The following is a 26,599-nucleotide window of genomic DNA, read 5'->3' on the forward strand; positions in this document are numbered from 1 at the left end:
TTATTGATGAGCCACGTTGTTTACTTGGGGGGAGAAGAGGCAAGTAATGACATTTCTCCCCTCTCCATCGCTCAAGAGATGGAAACTCCTGTTTGCATTTTTAACTGAGGGCTGCAAAGGAAATGAATTTCTGAAGGCCGGTGCTGAAAATGTGGAATCCTGACTAGTCCAGGACTACCAGGGTCTGGCGTGGAACTGAAACCAAATGTACCCATCAATTCCCACAGACTCCCAGTAATTGCAAGGAGAGGGAGGGAGGGAAGGGAATAAACCTTAATAAGTTAGGGACATGGGAAGTGTACTAAATCTGCATACACATAATACATTTAAGCGCTGATCAGCTTCAAAGAGGAGTGTTATATTTCACTGAGGGTGTGACATCTACCCTCCCCCTGCAATCCTGACTCCCTTTGGACTAAAAAGACAGCCTGCAGACAAATTGTTTCAATTTTTAATTCACCGAGAATTGATTATGTTAACAAGACCTTAAAATCTGGAGCTTCCCATGGGTGCCTCTAGCTCTGTGGTGAGCAATTTAAAAGTAGTAAGTGTATACTAAGAAATATATGAACCAGCTTTCTCCAACCTGGTGCCCTTCAAATGTTGTTGGACTACAAGTACCAGCAGCTCCAGACAGCACATTGCATTGGCTGGGACTGATGGGACTCATAGTCCAACAACATCTGGAGGATGGAGAAATCTGATGGTATCGGCACCTGAAGATGCCTTCTGCTAGGGGTGGGGAATATCAGTGGCCCTCTAGATGTTACTGTACTCCAACTCCCATCATTCCCCGCCAGCATGGACAACGGACATAGATGATGGAAGCTGTAGTCAAGCAACAGCTGGAGAGCCAAAGGTTCCCCAACCCTGGCTTATATTGAATGAGGAAATGTGGTCCCTTCTTTTCCAGCAGCACCTTGGGTGTCTTACTGTTGGAAGGATCCAGGCCAAACCTGGGACTATCTGCATGAAACACATGCTGAATGTGCTCTACCATAGAGCTGGGGATCCAAACAGGAATGGGGAAAAACTCTTCAAACTTAGCAATTTCAGAAATCTCCAAATCTAGCACCTGATTTTCAGAACTGCCATGTTTGTTTGTTTCGTATATGTACCTCTCGCACACAGGGCCTCCAATTTCAGCTTCACTTTCTTGGCCCTCAACCAGACCACCACTGCATCTAAACACCAATCTAGAGCTTGCATGGCCACATTTTACTCAAATATAACATAGAAATAGAGTTGAATATCATCAGCACACTGATGACACTATTCCCCAAATCCCCTAATGAGCTAAATGTTGGATTTCCCTTATTCATTTTTTAATCCTGTTCTTTCTCCAAGGCATATGTGTTCCCCTCCATTTTATCCTGATAACAGTCCTGTGAGGCAAGTCAAGCTGAGAGGGGGTGATTGTCCCAACCTACACTCTAGCTTGTTCTTTTGGAGGAAAAAAGAAACCTTCATGAAACAAAGCCCTCCTCCGGGTGCCTACTCCGAGGGAAGCTCAGAGAATGGCAACAAGGGAGAGGGCCTTCTCAGTGGTGGCCCCCAAATTATGGAATGATCTTCTTGATGAGGTGCACCTGGCACCAACTCTGTTATCTTTTCGGCGACAGGTCAAGACTTTCCTCTTCTCCCAGGCATTTTAGCATGTGTTTTATATTGTTTTAAATTTTTAAATTGTGTTTTAAATTGTTTTTTAAAAGATGCATCTTAAATTGTATTTGTTTTTAATTACTGTAAACCACCCAGAGAGCTTCGGCTATGGGTGGTATACCAGTATAATAAATAAATAAATAAATAAAATAAAGCAAAACAAAATTGCGGTTGTGATAGTGGCATGACCCACCATAGTTTTAGGGGTGGTAGTGGCCTGCTTCTAGGAGGAAAGGGCTAGCATTTGCATGGAGGGAAAGGGAGAGTCCCCAACGGAATGCAAGAGAGGAAGGAGCTCATTTACTCCTAATCAATGCTTAGGAAAAGACTTTTCACTTGCTGCAGATTCACTCACTCCTGCTTTAAAAGCCACACCTGCCAAAATAATCTCTTTCTATACAAGCGTTAAAGGTACTTTGCCCCTGGTCAACCTTGGGAGAGGTGGAAACAATGGATATATACAATTAAATAAAAATGTGAAAAGGTGCCAAAGAGCACATGGGTCCTGGGTCGGAAAAGCTTGAAGACCATTGCTTTAGTCAATGCACCACAGTAGTTGCCATTCCCAAATGCCATTTCCAGCAACAGGAAGAAGTTCATTAGGAGTATAGAGCTCTCCAGATTCTAGGGATCACATTGAGTCCCCCCCAGAAATAGCATATGAGGGGGAGCAGCAGTAGGATTCTTCCCATGGCAGCACTGAGCTCTCCACAATGGGGAGGGCAAGATGGCGGCCAGGAGAGCCCACCTGCGAGGCTGCCACCAGCAACCCAGAGCTCACCTGAACTCATCACCACGTCACCCTGCCCTATTCCCATCCCAAAGACTGCAGCGCCACTGTCGGACCTCTGCACCACTGTCACTCCACCCCATGCTGGTGTTGGTGGCATTCCCTCTCCTCGCAAGTCTTCATTGCTATTAATTTTGGGGTGTGTGTGTGTCTTATCTGAAATGCTGGAGAATGGCGTTCCTGCTTTGAGGGGGCGTGTTTGCCACCACCCATATTGAAAAGAAGGCTCGGGAAGGTTCGTGAAGAAAGCAAAGGGGTCAGGTGGTGTTGTTAGGGCCATTTAGGAGACAGGGATCAGCGGGTATATAAGACTGCTCTTCCCTGGAAGACCTGCCTTTTTGCCTTGCGGCACCTGCCCTCCCTCCCTCGTCAGTATGGGCTTTGCTAGTTGCCAACAGGGCTGAGCAGGAATTTTTGGGGGGGGATCCTGCTTTCAGAATTCTTTTGGTTTCGCCTACTCCATACTGCTTGGGTCGATTTGATTGGCTTTCCGGGAGTGGTTCGGGTTGTTCTGCTTTGGCTGGCATGGAATTCGGGCAGGTGAGGTATTTGGGAAAAAAGGAAGGAGGCTGAGGTATTTTGGAAAGGGCACTCCCTAGGGAACCATCAGTGCTTAATGTCTGGTGTGGATCTGGGGAGTGTCCTAGTGGGAACGGTTTGTGCATCATGGTGAACGCCTGTACGGTGGGGCCAGGATGCGGAAGTTGGAACCACATACCTGACTCCAATAGCAAGGAGGGATGATTTTTCCCACATCCTTGGTGGGGAGTTACAGTCCAAGGTGACTCACCTGATTTAAAATGGAGAATTCCTTACTAGTTAGTCTGCACCTCACCTGCCCGAAGGAGTTAGAAATTGGATTAATTGGATTGAATTTGATTACGGCTTAATATTTTATTAGTTAGTTATTATACCATAACTATGTCACAAGTCTTCTTTGGTGTTGTGGCAACTGGAAAAATGATAGATTGTCCCAACTTTATTTTTCTTCAAAGACAGGTTCAGCAGGAATAGAAAGTGGTGGTTGTGTAGACCACGGCCACCCATGTCAGACTAGAAAGCAGTACTGATGTAGACCACCCTCGTCCTCTGCTGAAAGCCTCTGGTTTTATCCTCCTTGGGGCTGTGCATTAAAAGACAGACAAACATCAGGTCTTCGCACCACCCTGGCCCACATCGTGTTAATCTCTCCGTGGCTCTCTCACCACTCCTGCTGCAAAACCAGCCACTTGATGGATGGGGATGTTTACCCACCCCCAAATCTCAAGCTTCCCGGCCCTCTCTGCCTCCTACCTAGCGCTAGCCGAGTCAGCAACTTCTCCCTCTATAAAATATACTAAGCAAGCTGCAAGTTTGCAGTCTTACCAAGATTTATGGGCAGGCCTTAAATGACAGAGGGGGTTCTCTTTTTCTTTTCCCCCTCCCCTTGCCTTTTGTCCTTCTTAAGCTTTTATAAACAGTGTTTTAAACCATTGCTCCCTTCTCCTCCACTTCTCCCATCCTTCCCTGGGACAACTGTAAGCTTTTTTTTTTGTCTCCCTCTCCAACAACTAGATCTTGTCTTCAGCCTCTTAAGCAAGCGCATCGGCGAGGGCAGCAGGGAGGAGTGCGCTCACTTCTGCCCTGTTGCAATTCTTATGAACTTGTCAAATGGGGAACCTCACAGAAGCTCCCCAGGTGTTGTAGAATCTACCAGGGTCCTGAAACCGACAAAGATTCCCCCACCAGTACAGGTGGCTCCCCACTGCACAAGTTCACCTTCCAACTTGCGGAGGGTAATGGGATCCTCCCTAGTGTATGAAACAAGCCATAAGAACATAAGAAAAGCCTACTGGATTAGGCCATCTAGTCCAGCATCCAGTTCTCACATTGAACAACCAGTTATCCATGCAAAGAAGCCCACAAGTGGGCTATGAGTACAAGCGCATGTGCCCCACTTGTAATTCCCAGCAACTGGTATTCAAAGGCATTCTGCCTCTAACAGTGGAGGGAGAACATAGCCATTGTGGCTAGTAGCCATTGATAACCTCTATGAATTTTTCTAATCTTTTTTTTTTCAAAGCCATCCAAGTTGGTGGCCTTTGCCACATCCTGTGGGAGCCAATTCCATAGTTTAACTACGTCAGAGCTTGGAAAAGTTACTTGTTTGAACTACAACTCCCATCAGTCCAATCCAGTGGCCATGCTGGCTGGGGCTGATGGGAGTTGTAGTTTACGAAAGGAACTTTTCCAAGCTCTGAACTATGTGCCATGTGAAGAAGTACTTCCTTTTGTCTGTCCTGAATCTTCCTACATTCTGCTTCATTGGATGTTCCTGAGTTCTAGTATTAGGAGAGAGGGAGCAAACCTTTTCCCTATCCACTAAACATGTGTTTCCCAAAGTCACATTTAGAATGCCTGAAGGGGGGTTGGTCTCTCTCATATGTACACTGAAGTAAAGGGGGCAGACTCACCATTTTCTGGGGACAGGCAAATCTTTCCCTCCCACCCACGCTCTACCCACAAGGGGGTGGAGAAACTGCACATTTTTATTTAGTAAGTTAAATTTCTAGCAAGCCCCATCTGGAAGACTTGACATGGGTAATAAGAAGTTGAAAGCCAATGGCATATAGCTTATTAAAAGGAGATTACGCCAGCTAAAATATAGCAGATGCTGCTCTTCCCCACCCACCCGCTCATCCACAACCGCCTTACCATATTAATGCTGGCTAGGGAAAAAAAAGAAACTCCAACAAAATCAAATTATTATCCAGAGAAAGAAACAGAACATGTCTCGGAAAGGATGTATAACTGTGCTTCCTTTGTATCTGAGTAATCACTGACCACTGTCAAATGATTTGGGGTGACAATGGTCCAAGACATCCTTCCAGATGCTTCCAGACAAGAGGTTAGGGGCCTAGCATTTTGATCTCAAAACAGGGCAGCACCAGACAGGGCTGCTTCCATTAACAAAATGTAGGGGCCAAAACATACTATCAATTTAGCTTGGTGCAACCAATTATTCTGAACTTCCTGATGCGTCAGACATGATGGGTGCCCCTCAGTCCTGCTGGATGGATGCAATTGCAGAGAGGGACAAAACACACACACACACCCAGCAACCTCAGTTGCTTACCCTCTGAGCCAACGGCTTGTAAAACCCTCCTAGCATTCTCTCGGATGCAGAGCTGTCAAGGCTGCAAGGTTGCTTATTGGTTCACGAGAAGGGGGGCGCTGGGGAACTCGCTTTATAAAAAACGCATTCTTGTGGAGCTCTTAATAAAATGAAGGGCTGCCATCTCTCCCTCCTTACCCTGTGACATTTAGAGGAGGGGCAGGTATGACACAATCCAGAACACCAAAGACTGAAAAAAATGCGGTCTGTGGACAGAGGCCCCATTTGGTCCATCAAGGAGTTAAGTGACAAAAGCCTTATTCACTTCTATGAATTAATAATTGATTTGGTAACAAATCACTAATGTTGCCGTCGTCATGGTGAATAAGATAATAAATGTGCTCTGTCCGGGGACTGCAGTGTTGTTCGAATTGTGCTGAAATTATTCATAAATGTGCTACTTTCTCTCTCTTCCCACCCCCCCACGCCAACTCCTGCTAGTTTAGCATTTCTTTTTAATCTCCCTCAGCTGTCACATTAGATGGCAGAGCATTAAGGGAGGGGGGACGCTATGGAGGCACATTGTGTCAAGTTTTCAATAGAGAAGAGACACAAATTAGAAAACAAAGGCCTCTCCATCCCTTTTCACACTTTGCCTCTCACTTGGAAGACTGGGAAGAAAAGCCCAGAGCTATTTAATAACTTGCTGGCGTGAATTACCTTGGGTAATAACTAACCTCCCTCCCTGTGTTTGTGGTGCAATGAAGCTTATATTCCACTCTGTGCCCAAAAGGGCGCAGACATCAGATGCTGGAGACTTTGACATTATGTTTCCTATGGAACAAAAATTCTGTAATATTTATATTTTATTTACATGCCTCTTTTTTTGTTTTGTTTTATGTCCTTTCAACTTTTGGGGGTCTGTTTAAAGCCTCTCTCTTTTTCTTGTTAAATGAGGTGTGGGAAACTGGTCTAACAGACCATAATTTGTCAGATATCTATGCTCCAGATGTTGTTGGATTCCATCATCCCTGACCAGAAGCCATGCTGGGGCTAAAGGGTGTTATAGTCCTGGTTTGAAACAGTCTTGAAGTATTGACAACATTTTAGCAACAGAAGCATAGGTGTCTGACAAACTGTGGTTTGCCAGACTAGGATAATCATATCTGAACTAGAAAATAGTTGTGGTGGCTATTCCAGTAATTAAGCCATCTTTCCTAAAGAAGGAGTTGGGACCCAAAACATCTGGTGGGCACCAGGTTGGGGAAGGAAGTTTTAGTGGCTAAGTATCCATCTGGTTTAAGAACAATAAGAACATAACAAGAGCCTGCTGGATCAGGCCAATGACCCATCTAGTCCAGCATCCTGTTCTCACAGTGGCCAACCAGATGCCTACAAAAAGCCCGCAAGCAGGACCTGAGCACAAGAGCACTCTCCCTTCCTGCGGTTTCCAGCAACTGGTAATTCGAAAGCATACTGAGTCCAGCTGTGGAGGCAGAGCATAGCCATCATGGCTAGTAGACACTGATAGCCTTATACTTCATGAATCTGTTTAACCCTCTTTTCTAAAGCCATCCACATAGGTGGCCATCATTGACTCTTGTGGGAGCGAATTCCACACTTTAACTCTGCACTGTGTGAAGAAGTACTTTCTTTTATCTGCCCTGAATCTTCCAAATTTAGCATCAGTGGATAACCACAAGTTCTAGTGTTATGAGAGAGGGAGAAAAAACTTTTCTCTACCCACTTTCTCCATGCAGTGTATATTTTTACACACTTCTATCATGTCACCTCTGACTTGCCTTTTCTCTAAACTAAAAAGGCCCAGATGCCGCAGCCTCTCATCGTAGGAGAGTCACTCCTCATCTTCACCAGCTGGTTTCACTCCTAGAGATATTGCTTGCTTGTTCTGAACAAGTACCACCACTTTGGGAATATCCTCTACCATGCCAACCAGATACAATGCTCCTTTTGAAAACTGATTCAGTGGCATTGAGTGGCTTCCAAACTGATGCATCCTTCTCCTTCTCTATTCCTCCACAATATGGCAATAGGCAGAGACCGATGTGGTTGGATGCCCAGAAAAGAACCATCAGTTGGAATGAACAGGACAATCAATTGAATATGGATACTACCAGAAGCTCAGTTGTAAGCAATCTTCCAAATACCTTGCCCATCTAATGGTTTCCTGGGCTCCTGACAGAAGAGGACCTGGAGTCAAGGGTGCCTCTAATACCTGTTCCGTGCTCTAAATCCTCCTCCAATGCCACACAAAAAAGTGCTCACGACACAATTACTGCTGGGTCTCAGCAGCATAGATCAAACAAGTGCATTGCTGGTGCTTACCGCTTCCCTTCTCTTTTCACCCCCCCTTTACTTGACTGCCATCATGTCCAAAGCCGACACAGATGTCTGGGCTTTACCACTGTGGGACATCATCTGTCCGTCTTCATCAAGGGCAGCTGTGCGGTATTAAAAAAAATAGACTCCTGCAGAGCAAAATGGCACAAGTCAAGTTTGTTGGGAAGTGCCCCCTCCAGCAAGACTGTTGTCTGGGCAAATTGTTCATATGTCAGAAATGCTTTAATATCCTGCTTGGGGAGCCCAGATATGGATGAGGTGGGAGGACGGTGTTCTTTCAAAGACAGCAGAAAGGGGGGGAGGGGGAGGCATAAGCAGATGTTCTGCTCTGATAAACGGAGAACTCAGAGTGCCAATTCATTTCCTTGTATGCCGGTTCCCCTTTTCTAACTCTCCTGTCCCCAGCAACGTCAGAAGGTCCTTTCATACCATGCTGAAAGCTCTGTCAACCATCTCTTGCCCTGTATGTCCATCTGACTGTGTTAGAGAACGGCTTTCATTCTGGTTTGAAAGCAAAGGAATCTGGTCTTTAATTAAACTCAGGCCAAAGAGGAAGGTGGGATTTACAATTACACTTGTCAACCCTCATGCATTTGTTGTGTGTGTCAAACCTATGAATGGATGTTTTCTACCTGATCCTTCAATAAGGATGGGAAACAAATTTGATCCAACTGGCATTTCAAGCTGAATGTAACAAATGTGCACTTTCCGAAACAGTATGAGAGCCAAAACATTCAAAATCCACACTTATCCAAATTTTGCGACACAGCTCTGCAACCAAAGAATTATCCAAAAATGTGTGCATAAAAATGAATGCCTTAGTGGAAATAACATACAAAAATGCATTGCAAAAGTGTGTCAAAGCTGCATACCACAATGTATTAGGAGAAATTCACAGTAAAATACTGTAGAATTTTCATGAGGATTTTTTTTTAAGCCATAAATTGCTGCTGAAGTATGGAGAACTGAATTTAAGACTGAAAAAAAAGAGAAACTGAGAAAATCAAAACGGGGAGATCCTCCCATCCCTATCCTGCATCCCTCACTATGTACAACCTTGAGAACAAGCTGAAAAAAGTTTACTGACCTACAATTTCATTATCTAGCACATGCCATTTGCAATACGCTGATGGGGGGAAAGAGTGAATTCTTCCAATTTAAAATTCCCATGGAGCTGAGGAACAGATCTGAGCACCCGTGGAAGGGAAGAGTTGTGTCTGAACAAGTCCCAAGTGTATTATGCTGATGTCTTTTGCAAAGATGACAGTTACAGGTTCTTGAAAATATACCAGATAGAGGAACAGTGAGTAGGCAAAAAAGTATGATCAACTGCTAGCGATTTTGCACTGAAGTGTGATTCTGGTCTGCCTGTACTTGGCCAAGGTTGAAACCCACACAGCTGTATGATGATTATATTTTTAAAAGATAAGTTTCCCTAAAGAATTGATGCAGCCTAAGAAAGTTTAAGCTTCACAAGCCCCTCTCTTCCAGCTTAGGGGAGGCAGCAGTAAGGGTTTTGCATCCAAGAGCCATAAAAAACATGGATTCATTGCTGAATTCACACATGCAGGTACATGACTTATTACTTGATAGCTTTCAGGTGTATCTATGGACTGCTTCTGTTCAAAACACACTTGAATTCAATATGAGCCAAAATGACCCAATTTTCTCACATATTTATTTTTTAAAAATATCCCACTTTTTACCATCTAGTTCTCAAGGTGGCTTACGATATTTTTTTTAAAAAAAACTCAGAAATTTAAATCCTCTGAAATTTAACATTTCAAAAGATTCAACAAAAAGTATCAGAGAAGCATCTGTGATGTAAAGGCCTCCTGAAATAAAGTGTGTATAGTCAGGTGTCTGAAACTTGTAAGGGATGGTGCCTGTCTCGAAGCGAGAGGGAGGGAGTTCCATAAGAGTTGGGCCCACAACACTGAAGGCATGACTCCTTGTTGACATGAATCATCTTCTGGCCCAAGGGGGTCCACTAACTGTGCTCCCCCAGATGATCTCAGTGATTGACTGGGGATGTACAGGGGAAGGCGGTCCTTAAAGGTTTCCTGGGCATACATTGCTCGGGGCTTAGTACATTATAACAAGAATCTTGAAGCTGGCCTTGTAGCAGAGGGAAAGAGGTTGACAGTGTTCAGAACCTCTTCCCCTTCTATGGTGCTGCTTTTGAAATGCTGCCATTGCTCTCACTTGTCGTCAGCGATGGCATCAGGTAGTCTTGGCTCTGTGAGCAATCTGTGACGAAGCGGGATCATCCTTGTGATCTATACTTCTACCTGAAATTCCCTTCCATATGCGGCAGCCTGCTCACAGAAACAAAAACAAACATGTACACGCTGGAGTATACTAATTTAATCTCTGCTTTAATAACAATTATTTTATGTATACCTGTTTTTAATAGTTGTGTGGATTTTTGGTCCGTTTTATTTATAGTGTTACTACTACATAACTTATAGAGCTCTTTAAATAAGCATCATACATGTATACATATGGATATTACTAGATTACTGCAATGCACTCTATATGGGGCTGCCCTTGGGACTGGCCCTAAAGCTGCAGCTGGTGCAAATGGCAGCAGATACAGTACTGATGGGGGCAGATGGCTGGCAGTATGTGGCACGTTTGCTAAAACATCTGCACTGGCAGCCCATATCCTAGTGGGCCAGGTTGGAGGCTCTTATATTGATATACAAAGCTGTGAACCATTGGGTCCAGGATACCTTAAGGTCTGTCTGAGCCCTTATATCCCAGCCCAATCCTTGAGATCAACCAGAGTAGCCAGAGTAGTTATTGATTGTTTTGTATAGCTTTTAAATGTTTTTATGTTGGTGTACACCATCCTGAAGTTTTACAAGACGGCGGGGAATAACACAAATACACACACTCCTACACAGAGAGAGGGGGGGGAAAGAGAAAATCACTGTTAAATAAAATATATAACTGAATTCCATAAGCAACAGAACAAACACAATAAATCAGTAAAAAACATATTTTTTAAAAAAAAATTCAGGAAAATTTGTCAGCATTTTAGTGTGAATTTCTTCTCATAAACAACATCAGTGTTGAAGCAAGATTCAGCTGCAGGTCTGGTCGGCTTCTGTGCATAGAATTAGGGAGGCACCATCAGGAAGCAAAATGACTTGGGTGAGCCCTATATACCATGCGTTTCCCTTTACAAAGTCTCCAGCAATCACACACTGTGAATGATCAGCATAGAGAACCACCAACAGATTCAAACTACCATAACGATCCACGGCTACCAGCTTTTGAAATATTCTCCCAAGTTTACAGCAGCGTTTTGAGTGTCCATGAATTCCCTCCTCCTCTGGGTTGTTGCCAGCCATCTCCAATAAAAATCTGCCCCTTTTTTCATTGTGTATTCAATTCTTGTTGCATGCAAGGCAATTAGAGAGCGGATCCAACTATCGAACACCAATTCTTTCACCAGCTACCTGAAATTAAGGATAATCATAAAGACATTATGGGACATGGAGATGTCTGCAATCTCTTTGTTAATGTGGCATTATGCCCTGACTGGATTCATGGGCCTTGGAGCAGATCATTTCATGCTATCAAAGCAATAGGGATTGTGTGTGTGTACTGCCTTCAAGTCGATTCTGACTTATGGCAACCCTATGAATAAGGTTTTCATGAGGCTGAGAGGCAGTGACTGGCCTGAGGTCACCCAGTGAGCTTCATGACTATGTGGAGATTCGAACCCTGGTCTCCCAGGTCGTAGTCCAACACCTTTAACCACTACACCACACTGGGATTGGGCACCTTCATTATGTGACACACAGGGAACACTCAAGGCCACTACTGTAAGAACTAGCCTTCTCACACCCAAACTTCTATGGGGAACCATTTTCAGCATTCAGGGCCACATTCTCTTTTGGGCAGCCTTCTGGGGGTCACAGATCACTGGTGGGTGGGGCCAAAGACAAAAAGGAATAGAACATGTACACTTTAACCTTGTACAGTAGGCTAGTTCAATGGGGGCTGGTCTACTGGGGCTATTGGGGCACCTCCCCACCAACCTCAGCTGGCCCTCACCCAGCCCCCACCTGCCTGCCTTCTTACTTATAAGCAGTCCAGGGAATGGCCCTGGCTATCAGCTTCCTCCTCCACCTCAGTCTCAGTATTGCCCTTGTAGAACTCATCAGGGAGGAGGACAGGGACAAACACTAGCATGTCATTGGCTCTGCCTCCACCTACTGCTGGGCTCCGTGCCTATAGCCCCACCAGTCCCAATGGGAGCCAGACACAACTGGACTTCTTTCTACACGTACACACACCTCTGCATCCTTCATCCAGGCAAGCAAGAAGCCTTAGCAGAGTTTAAGGACACATCCCAGCCAGGCAAAAACATGAAAAGAGGGTACAAATCAGGGCTGATGAGGGCTGTGCCCTGGGGAGAGGGAATGAAGCCTCGGGAGAGTCCCGAGGACCACACCGAAAGGCTTGGAGGGCCACATTCAGTCCATGGGCCAGATGTCCTCCATCCCTGCTGTTCAGCCCCTAGGCCCCCATCCTCTCTTGGGACTCCCCCACCAGCATCACAGCAAAGGGTTTGCAGCTCAGAGGGGGAGCAGCTGCCTTGGATGCAGAAGGCCCCGGGTTCAATCCTTGGCATCTCCAGGTAGGGCAGTGAGTGTCCCCTGCCTGAAAACAGTGCTGACAATATTGAGCTAGATAGACTAATGATCTGATTCGGTGTAAGGAGTATGTCCCTAGGCGCCATTGCCTTTAAAACAAAGCATCCAGGGCAGCTGTGCAGTCTAGCTGGTTCAGAACTGAGTTGGATTCTGTGAGAAAGGCTCTTGTATTCCTCCTCCCCTCTTGGCTTGGAACCCTGATTGCATAATCCTGTTATCTCCATTATTTATTTGTCTCTATTTTTCATTAACCCTTTTATATTTATAGCTAAACCGGTTATATAAACCCAACACTGTCTTATTCATTTTGCAAAGTGTTGGAGACTTATAGGAGATGGGAGACCTATATAGGTAAACATTAAGACATGGCTCCTCCTCTCTGAGAGCCGGTGTGGTGTAGTGGTTAAGGTGTTGGCCTACGACCTGGGAGACCACAGTTCAAATCCCCACACAGCCATGAGGCTCACTGGGTGACCTTGGGCCAGTCACTGCCTCTCAGCCTCAGAGGAAGGCAATGATAAACCCCCTCTGAATACCACTTACCATGAAAACCCTATTCATAGGGTCGTCATAAGTTGGAATCGACTTGAAGGCAGTCCAGTTCCATTTTCCTCCTCTCTAGACATGAGTCAATGGACTCTAAAATGTGGGGCACCAAACCACAGAGGAATGAAAGGGAATTGTGTGTGTGTGTGTGTGTGTTGTGTGTGTGCAGGGGAGGGGAGAGAGATCACAACCAGCAAGGCAAGAACAAACATTGTTGTCTACACTCTTAGTTATCCTGCAATGATTATCCTGGAGCTCTTTTCAAACACTTTCAAAAGGTGCTATCTTGGGACTTCCGGGAAGGGTGACTTAGCCTGTGCCTGCTTTTGAGACGGGCTCCTGCCTCAAAAGAAGCTTATTCAGATATATCAGTCAGTTTTTTCTTTTTTTTTTGACTGATTAAACTTCTCCCGGGTAGGGAGAAACGAAGAGATTAACCTCAAAGCCTATTTTTGTTGGGACGACCAGATCTCATTAATTTATGGGACGAGGTCCAGCCGACGAAGGTGGGACGGATTTTCAACAGCAAGCTCTATCTGTTAAAGCGAACGTTCATCTTATCTTCTAAGAGAGAACGCACTAACAGGCAAGCACCCTTCTTTCTATATTTTTCTTTTACTTGACTTAAATTGTTGCTGTTTAAAAGAGATTTGCCAGATTGATCAGTTTTTGACATCTCACTGGGGAGCCATAACTTCTCTCTGCTACGCACTAATTAATAGCTTATCTCTGTTTTTGTTGCAAAAAGCTGTCCTGGATTTGCATTCTAAAGATATACACAGAAGAGGGATTTCTATTCCAGATTTTTATTTTGAAAAATATTATACTGTTTTGAGACTACTCTCTTTTTGGTCTATTTTATTTTGACGAATCTGTTTCTTGACGATTGCCATTAATTGTTTCGATCCTGGGAACTGCATTTTGTTTACTTAACTATTGGAGAGATAAGGCTGTCTGCTCTGTTTATACTGTGATGTCACCAAGTTTGGAGTATTAACCCAATTGTTGCTGAAATAAGAAGTGGTTTTCCTATATTTTTCTTTTAAAATGGCAATTAAGAAAGTGGCTGAAAATCTGGAAATAACTATGTTTCAGAAAATAATGGATGAGATTGAGATAATGAAAATTGAATTGAGTAAAATGAAGCAGGAGATTAAAGATATAAGGGTCCCTGTGAGAGAGGTGACCCTGGAAGGGGTCCCTGTGAGAGAGGAGACCCCGGAGATTGGAACAGGGGTCCCTGTGAGAGAGGTGACCCTGGAGACTGGAATAGGGGTCCCTGTGAGAGAGGAGATCCCGGAGATTGGAACCAACGTGGAACAGGAACAAGATTTGGAGTCTGTGGACTTTAGAAATAAAATCTATTGTTTGGAACTCAATGTTATCTCTGAAGAAATGAATGAAGATTCTAGAGATAAAGTTATCAATGGCATGGATAATCTTCTGGACTGGAATGATGTGATGGAGCCCAATATAGAGAAAATCTATGGAATTAACTGCAGCCATGTGACAATGGAAAAACTTTTAAGAGATGACCCAGTGTATTTTGAAAAAAAGAACAGAGATATGATTTTACAGCAGTATTTCAGCAACCTATTCAGAATGGATGGCAAGAAAATATTTGGGATAGAGGTAATCCCCATCAGACTCTTACTATATGACTATGGCTTTGACAGCAAGATTATTATGGAATACTGATAATGGAAGATTGGATATTGAAATTACTGGACTTAACAAGACTACTGAAGATGGAAGATGGAAAATGGAACTAATAGAGATAATAGAACAATGGCTACTGAAATTATTGAACCTAACAGATTCTGATGTGATGGATTAATTGAAATGTTTATTTTGACTATGGTTATGACAATAAGATTATCATAATTAGTAATGAGATGGATTAATCGATATGCTTATCTGGAAAAAAAAATTGATAGATATATTTCTTAAAGAATTGAAACCTCTCTTTGACTTTTTGTGGAAAGAATAAAGTAATGTTTATGAGATTTGATGATTAAGTAAGATAACTACTGGAGGAAAGTGATTTTATAATATGACTTAAGAGACAGGATTGTTATATATTATAGACTTATAACTGATTTGATCTTTGACAAATGGGAAGTCAATATTTTACTCTTTATTTTTTATTTTTGTTTTTGTTTTTTCTTTTTTTCTTTTTGTTTAACTATTTTTGATTTTGTTTTTTGTCTTTGAATGTTTTATGATTTTGTCTTGTATGTTTTATGAAAATCTGAATAAAAATTATTGAAAAAAAAAAAAAAAAAAGGTGCTATCTTGGCAGTCATGCATGGCCATGACAAGAGATGAGGGGAATGTGGAGGCAATGGAGAAGAAGCACCAACTGGGGATGATCCAGGTGAAAAGGTGGGATGGTGCTTAACCCCTCTCACACCCACTGATTCACCTCTGCAAATATCCTGCAGTGGTTTTCTTGTGGCAGGGAACCTGGTTGGGAGACATTCAAATTAGAGTGGGTTGCAGGGGTTTGTGCTCAGGGGAGAATTGGAGGTTGTGGAAAAGGTTAAGCCCCTCCCTTCTACCCATCAATGGTTCACTTACAAGAGAAATGCAGGGTTGGGGACCCATTGCTGGCTTCCTAAGCAATCTCTGCTTCCGTTGCTCAAGTAAGGGAAGGGCGTTAGCTCAGCCGTGGCGCATCTGCTTTGCATTCAGAAGGTCCCAGGTTCAGTCTTCGGCATCTACAGGTAAAGCTGGGAATGCTCCCTTTCTGAAACCCTGGAGAGCTGCTGCCAGTCAGTGCTGACAATACTGAGCTAGATGGCCCAATGGGTCAGACAGTATAAGTCAGTCTCCCAGGCACTGTACCTGGAAACCCCTGCATGTCAAGCAGATCTTCTCTCACTGAGCTACAACCTTGCCCTTGTTATGGTCTTTCAGCCTTTCAGACATAGTTTTTAGGCTGTTTTCATTCTTGTTCATTTATTTACGTATGCATACTTCCTAACTGTTAGAGCAGTACAATAATGGAAGCAATGACCTTGGGAGGTGGTGGGCTCTCTAACACTGGAGGCCTTCAAGCGGCAGCTGGACAGCCACCTGTTGGGGATATTTTAATGTGGCTTCCTTCATTGAGCAGGGGGTTGGACTCAAAGGTCTTATAGGCCCCTTCCAACTCTACAGTTCTATGATTCTATGATATATATACCGCCTTTTGCACAGGCCACAGGACAGTTTACAATAAAGTACAAGTAGATAAGAATGCATAAAATCCATTTAAAAAAACCCCACAGTCCCATCAAAAACACGCAGCAACAAATCACTGAACCATGGTTACTAATAGCAGCAAGAGCAGCATTTGATCTTCGTGTCCGTTTGTGCATTTTACCCTGCTTGTAAGCCACCTTGATTTCATAGGAAAGCAGGATATATATCTTATTATTGATGTTGTTTTGTTGTACGTGATGGGATGCAAGGCCTGAAACCAGCATTCGATGTCTTCCCAATCCATCCAAAGAGCTTAGAAATTCCTTCTGGAGGAACGAGCTTGCTGGAAGTGTTAGCAAACAGCATCATTAGCATTCTGTATAAAGAGCATGATCTCAGAAGTGCTCGGGATTAATTTAGGGTGGCTAATTTAACTTTGACAAACAGCTCCTCGGTTTTGCAGGCTGTCCTGGCAAAGGATATCACAGCCTGAGTAATCTTCACACATTCATCTGCCAGAAAAAAAAAATCCCTAATAATATTCTAATAGTGGAATGTTCTGATTTCTGGGAGGTGGAAATTAAAGGGGAACTTCTCCAGCAATGTGTGTTCCCTGTCATGGGGTGCAGCTAATAACAAAACCATTCAGTTCAGTACCGGTAAGACTATGACTCCCCCTTACAGCCAGCTGATGTGTATATTAGTCATTGACCCTCTAGAGGAGAGGAGGTAGGGTGGAGATGAAGGCCCTCTCAAATCCAGAAGGAGAAATGTTATTTAGGTGTGTTCTTCAGGCCTCTTCCTATAGGCTCCTGGCTACTCTGAGTCACAAAATGATTGAGTAATCAAAACAAAACAAGCTTTAGATTTACGATTCCCTACCCATTGCTGGTATGGATTAGGATTTAAGTTGAACATTCCCCATGGAACCCAAAAGGCCTTCTGGCTCAGAGCAGACAGCATCCAAAATGTGGACTGAGCAAACCCAGTGCTATACAAGTTCCAGTGGACTTTCTGCTGGTAGCTGGTCGTAATGTGAATACCTACATTTTGTTGACAGAGCAGCACTGGCAGGAAATGTAGTTGCATTGAAGAGGATATTCCTCTCTCCCTTCCCTTTAAATGATTTTGTGGATATGCAACCCAACTCATGAGGATGCTGTGAAAAGGCACAGGTTCCGCATCCTTTGGAGAATTCAGTTGTCACAGTATCAGGTTCGATGTCTGTGTCAGAAACTGTTCCCTGGGAGTCACCTAATTCAATGTCTGATACTTGCAGGTTTCTATGGTTTCACAGCTCAGCAACCTAAGCTAATTGCATGTTAGTTTATTAACATTCATGTTGTCCTCTTTAGGTTGATGGTTTTCCTTTTCACAGAGAAGTTGTAAAGAATTACACCTACCCTAGGAGAAACAACAGGTGATCTGAGGAGTCAGATATTTACTACTGCTATTTAGCATTTTAGTTGTGCCAACAGAGTGCCAGTTGACTTAGGCTGAATCCAATACTCATACATTTACCTGAGAGAAAGTCTCATCGAACCCAATGGAGCTTACAGCAATTAAGGAGTGCAGCCTTAATGTATTTCATAGGAAATCACAAAGATAAGATGATGCAAATATGAATGATTTTCTTCTCCAGATGTGCAAACCACAAGTTTGGTGTTGCAAAGAAATATCCACGAGAGTATAGTAATCAGATTTGTGGTATGGAGGTGGAGGTGTGCAGGGGTAACAGTAACTGGATATTCAAGATGATACAAAATTAAGCAAGTTGCAGAGAATTACATGGGTAAAGCACAGCAATGCTTTGGATCAGCATTTTTTAAAATAAAACAAAGTATGGATTTTGTATGTACAGTACACATTGAACAAGGTGCACTGACCTTTTTATTATTTTTGTTATTAAACTTTTTTATTATTATTGCAAGCAGCCTTGTAAGCCCATCAGGGTGAAATGTGGGGTATAAATTTAGCAAAGGAAAACAAAACAAAGCATTGTAAAGATGGGATATACATTTAAATCACATTAAGATGAAGAATCAGTGCCACAATGACCTCAGTGAAAATTTAATTAGGGCAATTAGGGAAAACGTGCATGAGCTAAATCCATCTGGAGGATCTTCTCACTCCTTATACACCCAGTTGATTATTGCACTCTGTAGGGCCTCCTTCAGATACCATCTTATCAGGAGATCCATTCCATACAACATAGGAAGTGGACCTTTAGTGTTGTGGGACCTACCCTTTGGGATTCTTTCTTTCTTTGGGATCCTTTGGGATTCCCTCCCCTTAAATATTAGACAGGCGCCATCTCCATTATCTTTTTTGGTGCCTACTGAAGGCCTTCCTTTTTCAACAAGCCTTTTAAGTAGAGACCTTAACCCAGTCTATGTCTGTGTTGGAATTGTTTTCAAAGACGTTTTTAAATACTTTCCTTTTAAAGATGTTTTAAAAGATGTTTTAAAGATGCTTTTAGTGTTTTATCATCTGTTTTTCACACTCTTTAGAAGGAAGGGTGGGAAATAAATTTAAGTATTATTTTGATTATGATTTTGATTACTATATTGAATAATATATAAGATGAACCTATCTAAACTTATCTTCACCACATCCAATTTTGTATGCTACAAATTACAAGATGAATTTGATGATTCTCCTGTAGGAGAGAAATATCTGAGGAACTTCAAAAAAAAAATACAAGAAAAGCCCATTCAGATCAGGCCAAAGGTCCATCATTTAGCTTCCACAGCAGAGTAGCCAATAAGAGGTGTCCATGAAGGCCATGGGCAGATCATGAAGGCTGGAACCCTTCCCCTCATGTGACCCCTCCCAACAACTAGGATGGAAGATAAGGCTATCAATGGTTACTAGCCACAATGGCTATGTTCTACTTCCATTGCTGAAAGCAGTATGCCTCTGAACACCACTTGCTGGAAACCAGAGACGGGAAGAGTGTTCTTGTGCTCAGGTCCTTTTTGTGGACTTCCCATTGGGATATTTGGCTGGCCAGTGCTGGTCTGAAAAGATAACAGACTATCAAATTCAGTCGGAATCCGGTACTAAGTCTGATGTAGCGGATATTTTCCCTCATCCCTACTCTACACAGACACACACACCGAACAACGCATGTTGATACACACTGCAGCGGTACCTATGTGGAAACCTGAATGGAACTATCTTCTACCTTTGGTGCTAGATGACATTCAAAACACAATGAAAGATAGGGAAACCAGGGAAACCTCTGTGGGACTAGTTGCTTTTCAATAAGCATACACCAACTTTCAACAAGCGCCAACCAGGGAGTCAGACAGAGGGCACTGTTTTCCAAGACTCACAGAGGAAGGCTCCCAAAGTTACTTTCAAGAAGTTCATCACTGGGAGGCAAGGGTTTTTCCTTCAACAAAGGAATGCAGATGGGTGACACTATGCTAATGAAGCTAGTTCTCTCCCCAGATGAGTCACTCGGCAGCAGTGAGGTCTCTGCCGTGCCTGTTGATTCACATATTCCCCTGTGAAGAGAGCCTAAAAATGCTTGGCTGGGTGACCTACCCACAAATGAGCCTGGGTTTGATTTTGTTATTTCTTTGGCATATGCATAGGGTCACCCCAGTCCCATGCTTCTCCTATTGCGGAGGAAAATCCTCTGGGTTAATCACCCAAAGAGCGAGGACAGAGACAGAGATTGGAGCAATGATGGAAATAGATGAAGACCAAGGAGGGCAGGAGTAGATGCAATAGATGAAGGAACTGACAAAGCAAAACGATAGCACAGAGCTCAAGTGCGGAGCAGAATGGAAATCAGAAACAGGGATTGTGTCATCAGCATGGCATCAAACCTCCTCCTCCTTCCATGTGGCTTGTCTCTGCCTAATATGTGAGACTGTGAGTTATTTAAAAGTTATTTACTAAGGTGACAGGCTCCATCAGAGGACATAAAACACAACACTTTTCTACAACGTCTTCAGTCAATTCAATGGGAAACAATCAATTGGTTATTGACAAATTCCCCATCTTTTATTTTCATCCTGTCATACAGTAAGTGCCCACTTCACCTGAATGAGGTTTCTGACAATTGGCTCAGGAATGCTACTAACCCCCTCCTTCCTTCCTTCCTTTTATACATTGACAAACGCTGGTCATCTCCTTAGTGACAGCAGCTCAGGACTTGGAATGCTAACTTATTGAACCTTTTTTTAAAAAAATAGCTTTTTGCAGAATTCTTACCAATCTTGACATCCCCCCTCAATTCCCAGCTGCTAGCAGCCGTGAATTTCTCTGAAAACAAAATGTAGTAGACAACACACATGCTCTTCAAAAAAGAGATGTCACCAATCCTTTGAAAATTATTTTAGCTTGTCCCAAAATTCCTACAGATGTTTTGTCTAAGAGGGTCCTCTACGTTTGCCTCAAAATGGGGCAAAATTTGAGGCAACTAACTATTATGGGCAGTAATCATCAATCAGTTTTCCCATCATTGGATTCGTTGCAGTGTGTGTGTTTGGTTCAAGTCTTTGGAATGCCTAAGCCTGGAGACTTCTATCTAACTCAAAAGCTTGTGTTCTTTATTTTAAATACTCTGCACTGGGGAAAGGGCTGTAGTTCAGTTGTACAGCAACTACTTTCCAGGCAGAAGTTCCCAGGTTCAGCATCTAGGAAATCTAAGTCAGACTGGGGAAGCTTCTTGTCTGGAACCTTGGAGAGCTACTGCCAGTCAGTGTAGGCAATACTGAGGTAGATGGACCAATGATCTGACTTGGTATAAAGCACCTTCCTATGTTGTCATCGTTATCTGCTACTATTTTGTTTACTTGTCTGCTTGTAGTGGAGCTAACAGTAAACTTTCACAAACTTCCTTGCCTGGAATCTTGAGGACTAGAAACCACCCTGCATGATGTCTTAAGATGGGATCTCTCTCTCTCACACACACACACATACACACACATTTATTATTATTATTATTATTATTATTATTATTATTATTATTAAATTACCACCCTTCCTTTCAAAAAGAGCCCAGGGCAAGAAAGGACAAACACTAAAAACATCTTAAAATGTTTCAGACACAAACACACACACACACACACACACATAATACCTGTGCAATCACAATCATGCAGTGAACTACTGTCCCACATCAAATCAAGCAAGATAAGGTCACTTAGATTTTTGTCTAGTAAAACTTAGTAGCTCTTCAGTTCCACTGGGATTCCAAACAGATATTGAATCCAGATGCCTACCTGTTTCAATTAGATCAGATATCCCAGAAAATCCTATATAGATCTATGTAACTTTGCAAGTTCAACACTCAGGAAAAAGCGCTTGCTCATCAGGAACTAACAGTATTGTAACTGGTCTGCTCCCCCCCTCTCTTTCTTTAAAGACAACTATTATGGATTTTTCACACACTGCAGTCCTTCGGACAGCAATTAATTCCCCCCATAAATGAAACACCTTTCATATTGGTTTATCTGGGATAGATTAAATTGACATCCACATAGCCTGTTGGCCAGCATAACCCATCTGTTAGCATTAAAGCTTTGCCGAGTGTCTTTCGTTTTCTCCCGCCTCCCGCCTTCCAATTTCTCCTCGAAAAGTGAAAGGGATTAGGTTAGGATTAGGCGAGTGTTTTAATCAGAAAGTCAAAAAAGACGAATTGACAAAATTTTCACCTGAGTAACACATTGGAGATCTTTGCTCGTTGTGGTCTCATAAGGGGAAGATGCTTTTCCTTGACTTGGTATCGTTCTGCCGCTGCTTCCCATCTTCTCCCATTAAGGTAAAGTGGCAAAGAAATGGAGGGTTGTGATTAACCGTGAAGGTAAGTATGCCGTAGACTAGAACTCTAAGCCAAATTATCCCCTCTCATTTGAAACATAATTAGGCCTGAAGATTTAGCACACTCCTGTCAACAGCTGCACATTTTGAACAACCACTGGAGGGAATCTTTTTGTGATGGCTGAACCCATCGGGGCCCTCCAGAAGTTGTTGAAATCGCATTAGCCCCAGCCTGCCAATGGGCATGGATAATAAGGGTTGTAGTTCAACAACATCTGGAGGTCTACACATTTCCCCATCACTGACGTAAGCCCATTGTGGCCTTAATTTACCATATAAGTTATCTAATGTTTCCTCATCATGGGGAAATATAGGCAACTATATCTCAAGTGGTAACAAGTGGATAATGGTAAGCCAATCATCTGTATGGTCCAGTGCAGGTGTGGAGAGCCTTTGGTTCTCCAGACATTGCTGAAATACCATTACCCGCCTTTCACCCAAAGGTCCCAGGGTGGGTTACAACAATTTTAAAACATGATATTAAAACAATTTACAAACAACCTAAAATCCTAAAATAGGTGAGTCAAAGGTCAGGGTAAAGAGGTGCGACTTCAGCATTCACCTAAAACTGTACAGCAAAGTTGCGAGATGCCCCTCAGTGGTGAGGAAGTTCCACAATTTAAGGGCTGCCACAGAGAATGTCCTCTTCTGGGTCACCATTACTTGAGCTTCCAAGAGAGGTGGAGCTACCAGAAGGGACCCTTCTGCTGATCTCAACCCCCGAAATATAACTTCCACCAACCCTGTCCATTGGCCATGCTTTCTGGGGCTGATGGGAGCTGTAGTTCAGTAACATCCGGAGGGTGACAGGTTCCACACACCTGGTCTAGCTGCTAGACTCTAGCTAAATGAGACAGAGGATGTTATCCCTCTGGCATCTCTGCATTTCTGAGGAGATTCAGAAGTGTGGCAGAGCTCTCTCCCATCCCCTCAGCAGGACAATACAGCTTTATAAGCTGGCCAAGAGGTTACAAGCCACTATAGCAATATGCCAGTCACTTGAGTAATGAAACTACCATATACTAAACCAGTGCATGTGGGAATGTGGGTTGAATGGATCCATGGAGAAATGGGGTCAAGACTGCACCCACTGATCCCAGCCTTCCAAAATGCAAAGCACTGATGTCTCATATGCAAGGTACAGATTCCTCATACTAACAGTCTATATGTACATTGCTTGCTGCAGCAGGTGACGTGGTGGGATGGAGATGCTTACCTGACCTCCCAGCAGGTGAGTCATTGCTGCTTACTGGGAGGAGGAGGAGTGAGGCGGCAGGGAGGATAGTGCAGAGCAAATGCCACTGGGAGGTCACGTAAGCACTTCCACCCCACCATTGTTAGAGCCATACGACAATGGAACCAATTACCTAGAGAGGTAGTGGGCTCTCTGAGACTGGAGGTATTCAAGAGGCAGCTGTGCAGCCATCTGTCAAGAATGCTTTGATTTGGATTCTTCATTGAGCAGGGGGTTGGACTTGATGGCCTTATAGGCCCCTTCCAACTCTACTATTCTATGATTCTATGTTGTTCATGACTGATGGCTTGTATACAGAAGGTCAGATGAACACTCTGAAGTGGAGCCAGCTGGTGTGATCCTGACCCTTGCATTGAGCTGCTAGGTCAGACTATATGTTCATCTACATTGAGTGGCAGCTGCTGTCCTGGGCTTCAGAAAGGGATGTTCCCATCCTCTACTAACTTAGGTCTTTTAAAATGGGAGGTACCGACGACTGAACTGGGCACCTCCCACATGGAACGTATATTGAATCTCCATTACTGAGGTAAGGCCCTTCCCTTCCCCCCCAACTTTTACATCAATAAAATGGTGAAAAATGTTAAAGAGTATAGTGAGACTACAGTGATGTCTGCTATAAGTTTCCGCAACAGACTTTTCAAAATAGTCATGTCCTGGAGCAGACTTGGTCAAAACTAATCAATTCCTCTATTAATGGCAATCTGTACAGGGCTCACGTCTACCATGAAATCTTCTCTTGACTTTCAGCACACCAGTGAGAACACCGGGCATGAAGGGACACTTATTGCAAGGAGGAAACTGGGGACAGAAATGAAGGGGGAACCCATGATGTTGACTCCTTCTAAAGCCATAGGTTTGGGTAGACAAAATCACAAATCATTTGTTTTCTTCCTTTTATATGTAAAATAATATCCTGAAAGCAACAAGGTTGCTGATCAAAATCTAGGGCTTTTCAAAAGTAAGAAGAGTCTCAAGAGGGTGGAGAAGCTCTTTAATTAATGAATTTTGGAGGAGGGAGAAAGGAGCACTAAGTGATGGTATTCAGATTATTGAAGAAAGTAATAATCACAACAAAGTGATAAATCTCCAAGTGTATTACCTATCGACTGTCTTCTTATGTGCTAACTATATAGGCAGCTGCCTTCTTCTTAGATGAAGCAAAGCTGAATGGAATTAGAACTGAGAGCGTAGCGATCACAATGAACAGAGGGGGGAGGGAAAGTCTTGCATAGACAATCTACAGAGAATACTTCCTGTGGCACATAGCCATATTAACACAACAGGAGCTCTATTTATGCATTCAAAAGAACATGCACGAAATAAAGTGGATGAGGGAGGGGGCACAGGCATGTCAGCTCCAGTCCCAACATCCCTGCCCACTCCACTCCCAGTCTTCCTGTTGGGGGGGGGATGTACACCCCTAATAAAGGTTCAGTCTCTGGATTCTCCAGTTAAAAGGAGGTCCAGTTAACATGGCCAGGGGAGACCTTTCTGCGTAAGATTATGGAGAGCCATTGCCTATTAGAATAGATCATATTGGTCTAGAGAGACCAACAGTTCTGATGGAGGAGGGCCATAATCCTGCACATACTTTGCATGACGAATGTCGCAGATCAGTTCCTGGGAAATGGTGAAAGCTGCCAGTCAAAGTAGAAAGCTACTGGGATAGGCAAACCATGGGTCTGACACAGTTAAAGGCAGCTGCGTTAGTTGATATTGACCCATACGAGACTCCTCTCCTAGCCTTTTCTCTGAAAGTCAAGGGGGAACTTTTGTAGCTACGTAGGAAGCTGTCTTATATCGAGTCAGACCTCATTGGTCCATCTAGCTCAGTATTGCTCACACTGACCACAGAGGCCCTCTGGGGTTTCAGGCAGGAAATCTTTCCCAAGCCTGTCTGAAGACACTGGCGACTGAACCTGGGACCTTATGCAAGCTGGATGCTCTGCTACAGAGCTACAGTCCTTGTTTGTTTTAGTAATATGAAGACAAAGAAGCCCAGATCCAGTTGGCGGGAGTAGGAGATTGCAGAGAATGAATAATCACATAATAAGGTGGACCGTTGCACTCCTGTTCCTAGGAGGAATATCAGCAGTGGTGCAATGGCCCGGAGGCTACAGGAATTGTACCACTGTGTATAACAACAAAAACACTGAGCCCTGCATGTTTTCTGGAAATAGAAACCTAGAAATAAAGTTAAATTGTGTATTTGGAAAGCAATGAAGCAGACAGGGAGTGGTTTGAATTTGATGCCTATTGGATGAGCAGAGGGGCATGACTATGTTCAATTAAGCCAGGAAATAAAAGGTGAAAATGCTTACACTGATGGGAACCGAGCCAGACACAAACCCGTATTTTCCATGCATTGTGTCCCATTCCAGAGCACAGTGTTTAATCTTGAGAAATGTAGGAGCAAGGTCCTGAACTTTTTCATCTCCATGGACCACTATGCCATCAAAAAATTCCGCATATCTTTCATAATTTCTCTATATTATTTTCCTCCATATTCTCCTGCTCTGAATCTTTGCAGCTTGTTAAACCCAACCTCACCACTCCGGCCACTCTTTAGTGTTGTATTCTGCAGTTCTTCTTTTCATTGTTCCTTATCTACAGAACTCTTTGCCAGTTGATTTTTGGCTATTAATTGATTCTCTCCCCCTCTTTCTTTTTTAAGGTTCTTAACACACAGCTATTTTTGCTTGCAGGTGTCTAATTCTTCAAGGCTTTTTCTTCCTCTAATTTTTAATTAAAAAATAAACGTTGTGTTCTATTCAACTAAACTCTACTAAGAGTTAATGATCTGTCAATTTTGGTCCTCTCAGTTTCTCATTTTCCCAATCTTAAATTCTGTTTGTGATTTATTATTTTTTTAAAATCCTCAAGAAAATCTTCAGCATTTTAGTGCAAATTTCTCCTAATAAAGACATTTTTGCATGCCATCTTGACTAACCACACAATTTGTGCAAGCAATGTCTCCTAATACAATGCATTTTTATTATTTTCATGAATATATTCATTTTTATGCAAATTTCCCCTTATATATGCATGTTTTGTAAACACTGGCTGATTGGAGAAGCACGTCACAAAATTCAGATAAGTGCAAATTTTGAAGGATGGCTGTGTTTCAGTTTCATATTGTTTTGGAAAGTGAGGATTTCATAGATTCGGCTTTAAAATGTGAATTGAATCAAATTTCT

General features: G+C 43.1%; 1 protein-coding gene and 1 long non-coding RNA gene across 50 annotated transcripts in view; both read right to left on the bottom strand.

The window, feature by feature from the left end:
• CELF4 (CUGBP Elav-like family member 4) overlaps nt 1–26,599 on the bottom strand; it is a 1,013,450-nt gene that overhangs the window by 762,765 nt on the left and 224,086 nt on the right. The window lies entirely within an intron of this gene.
• Nucleotides 10,316–26,599, bottom strand: part of LOC133375608 (uncharacterized) — a 34,622-nt gene continuing 18,338 nt past the window's right edge. For all 3 annotated transcript variants that reach the window (XR_009760259.1, XR_009760258.1, XR_009760257.1), the window contains exons 2-3: nt 21,982–22,074; nt 10,316–11,374 (exon numbers count right to left, since the gene is read on the bottom strand). This is a non-coding gene — a long non-coding RNA (uncharacterized LOC133375608). The remainder of the gene's footprint in view (nt 11,375–21,981; nt 22,075–26,599) is intronic.

Source organism: Rhineura floridana, chromosome 1, assembly GCF_030035675.1.
Source record: "Rhineura floridana isolate rRhiFlo1 chromosome 1, rRhiFlo1.hap2, whole genome shotgun sequence".
Lineage (NCBI taxonomy): Eukaryota > Metazoa > Chordata > Lepidosauria > Squamata > Rhineuridae > Rhineura > Rhineura floridana.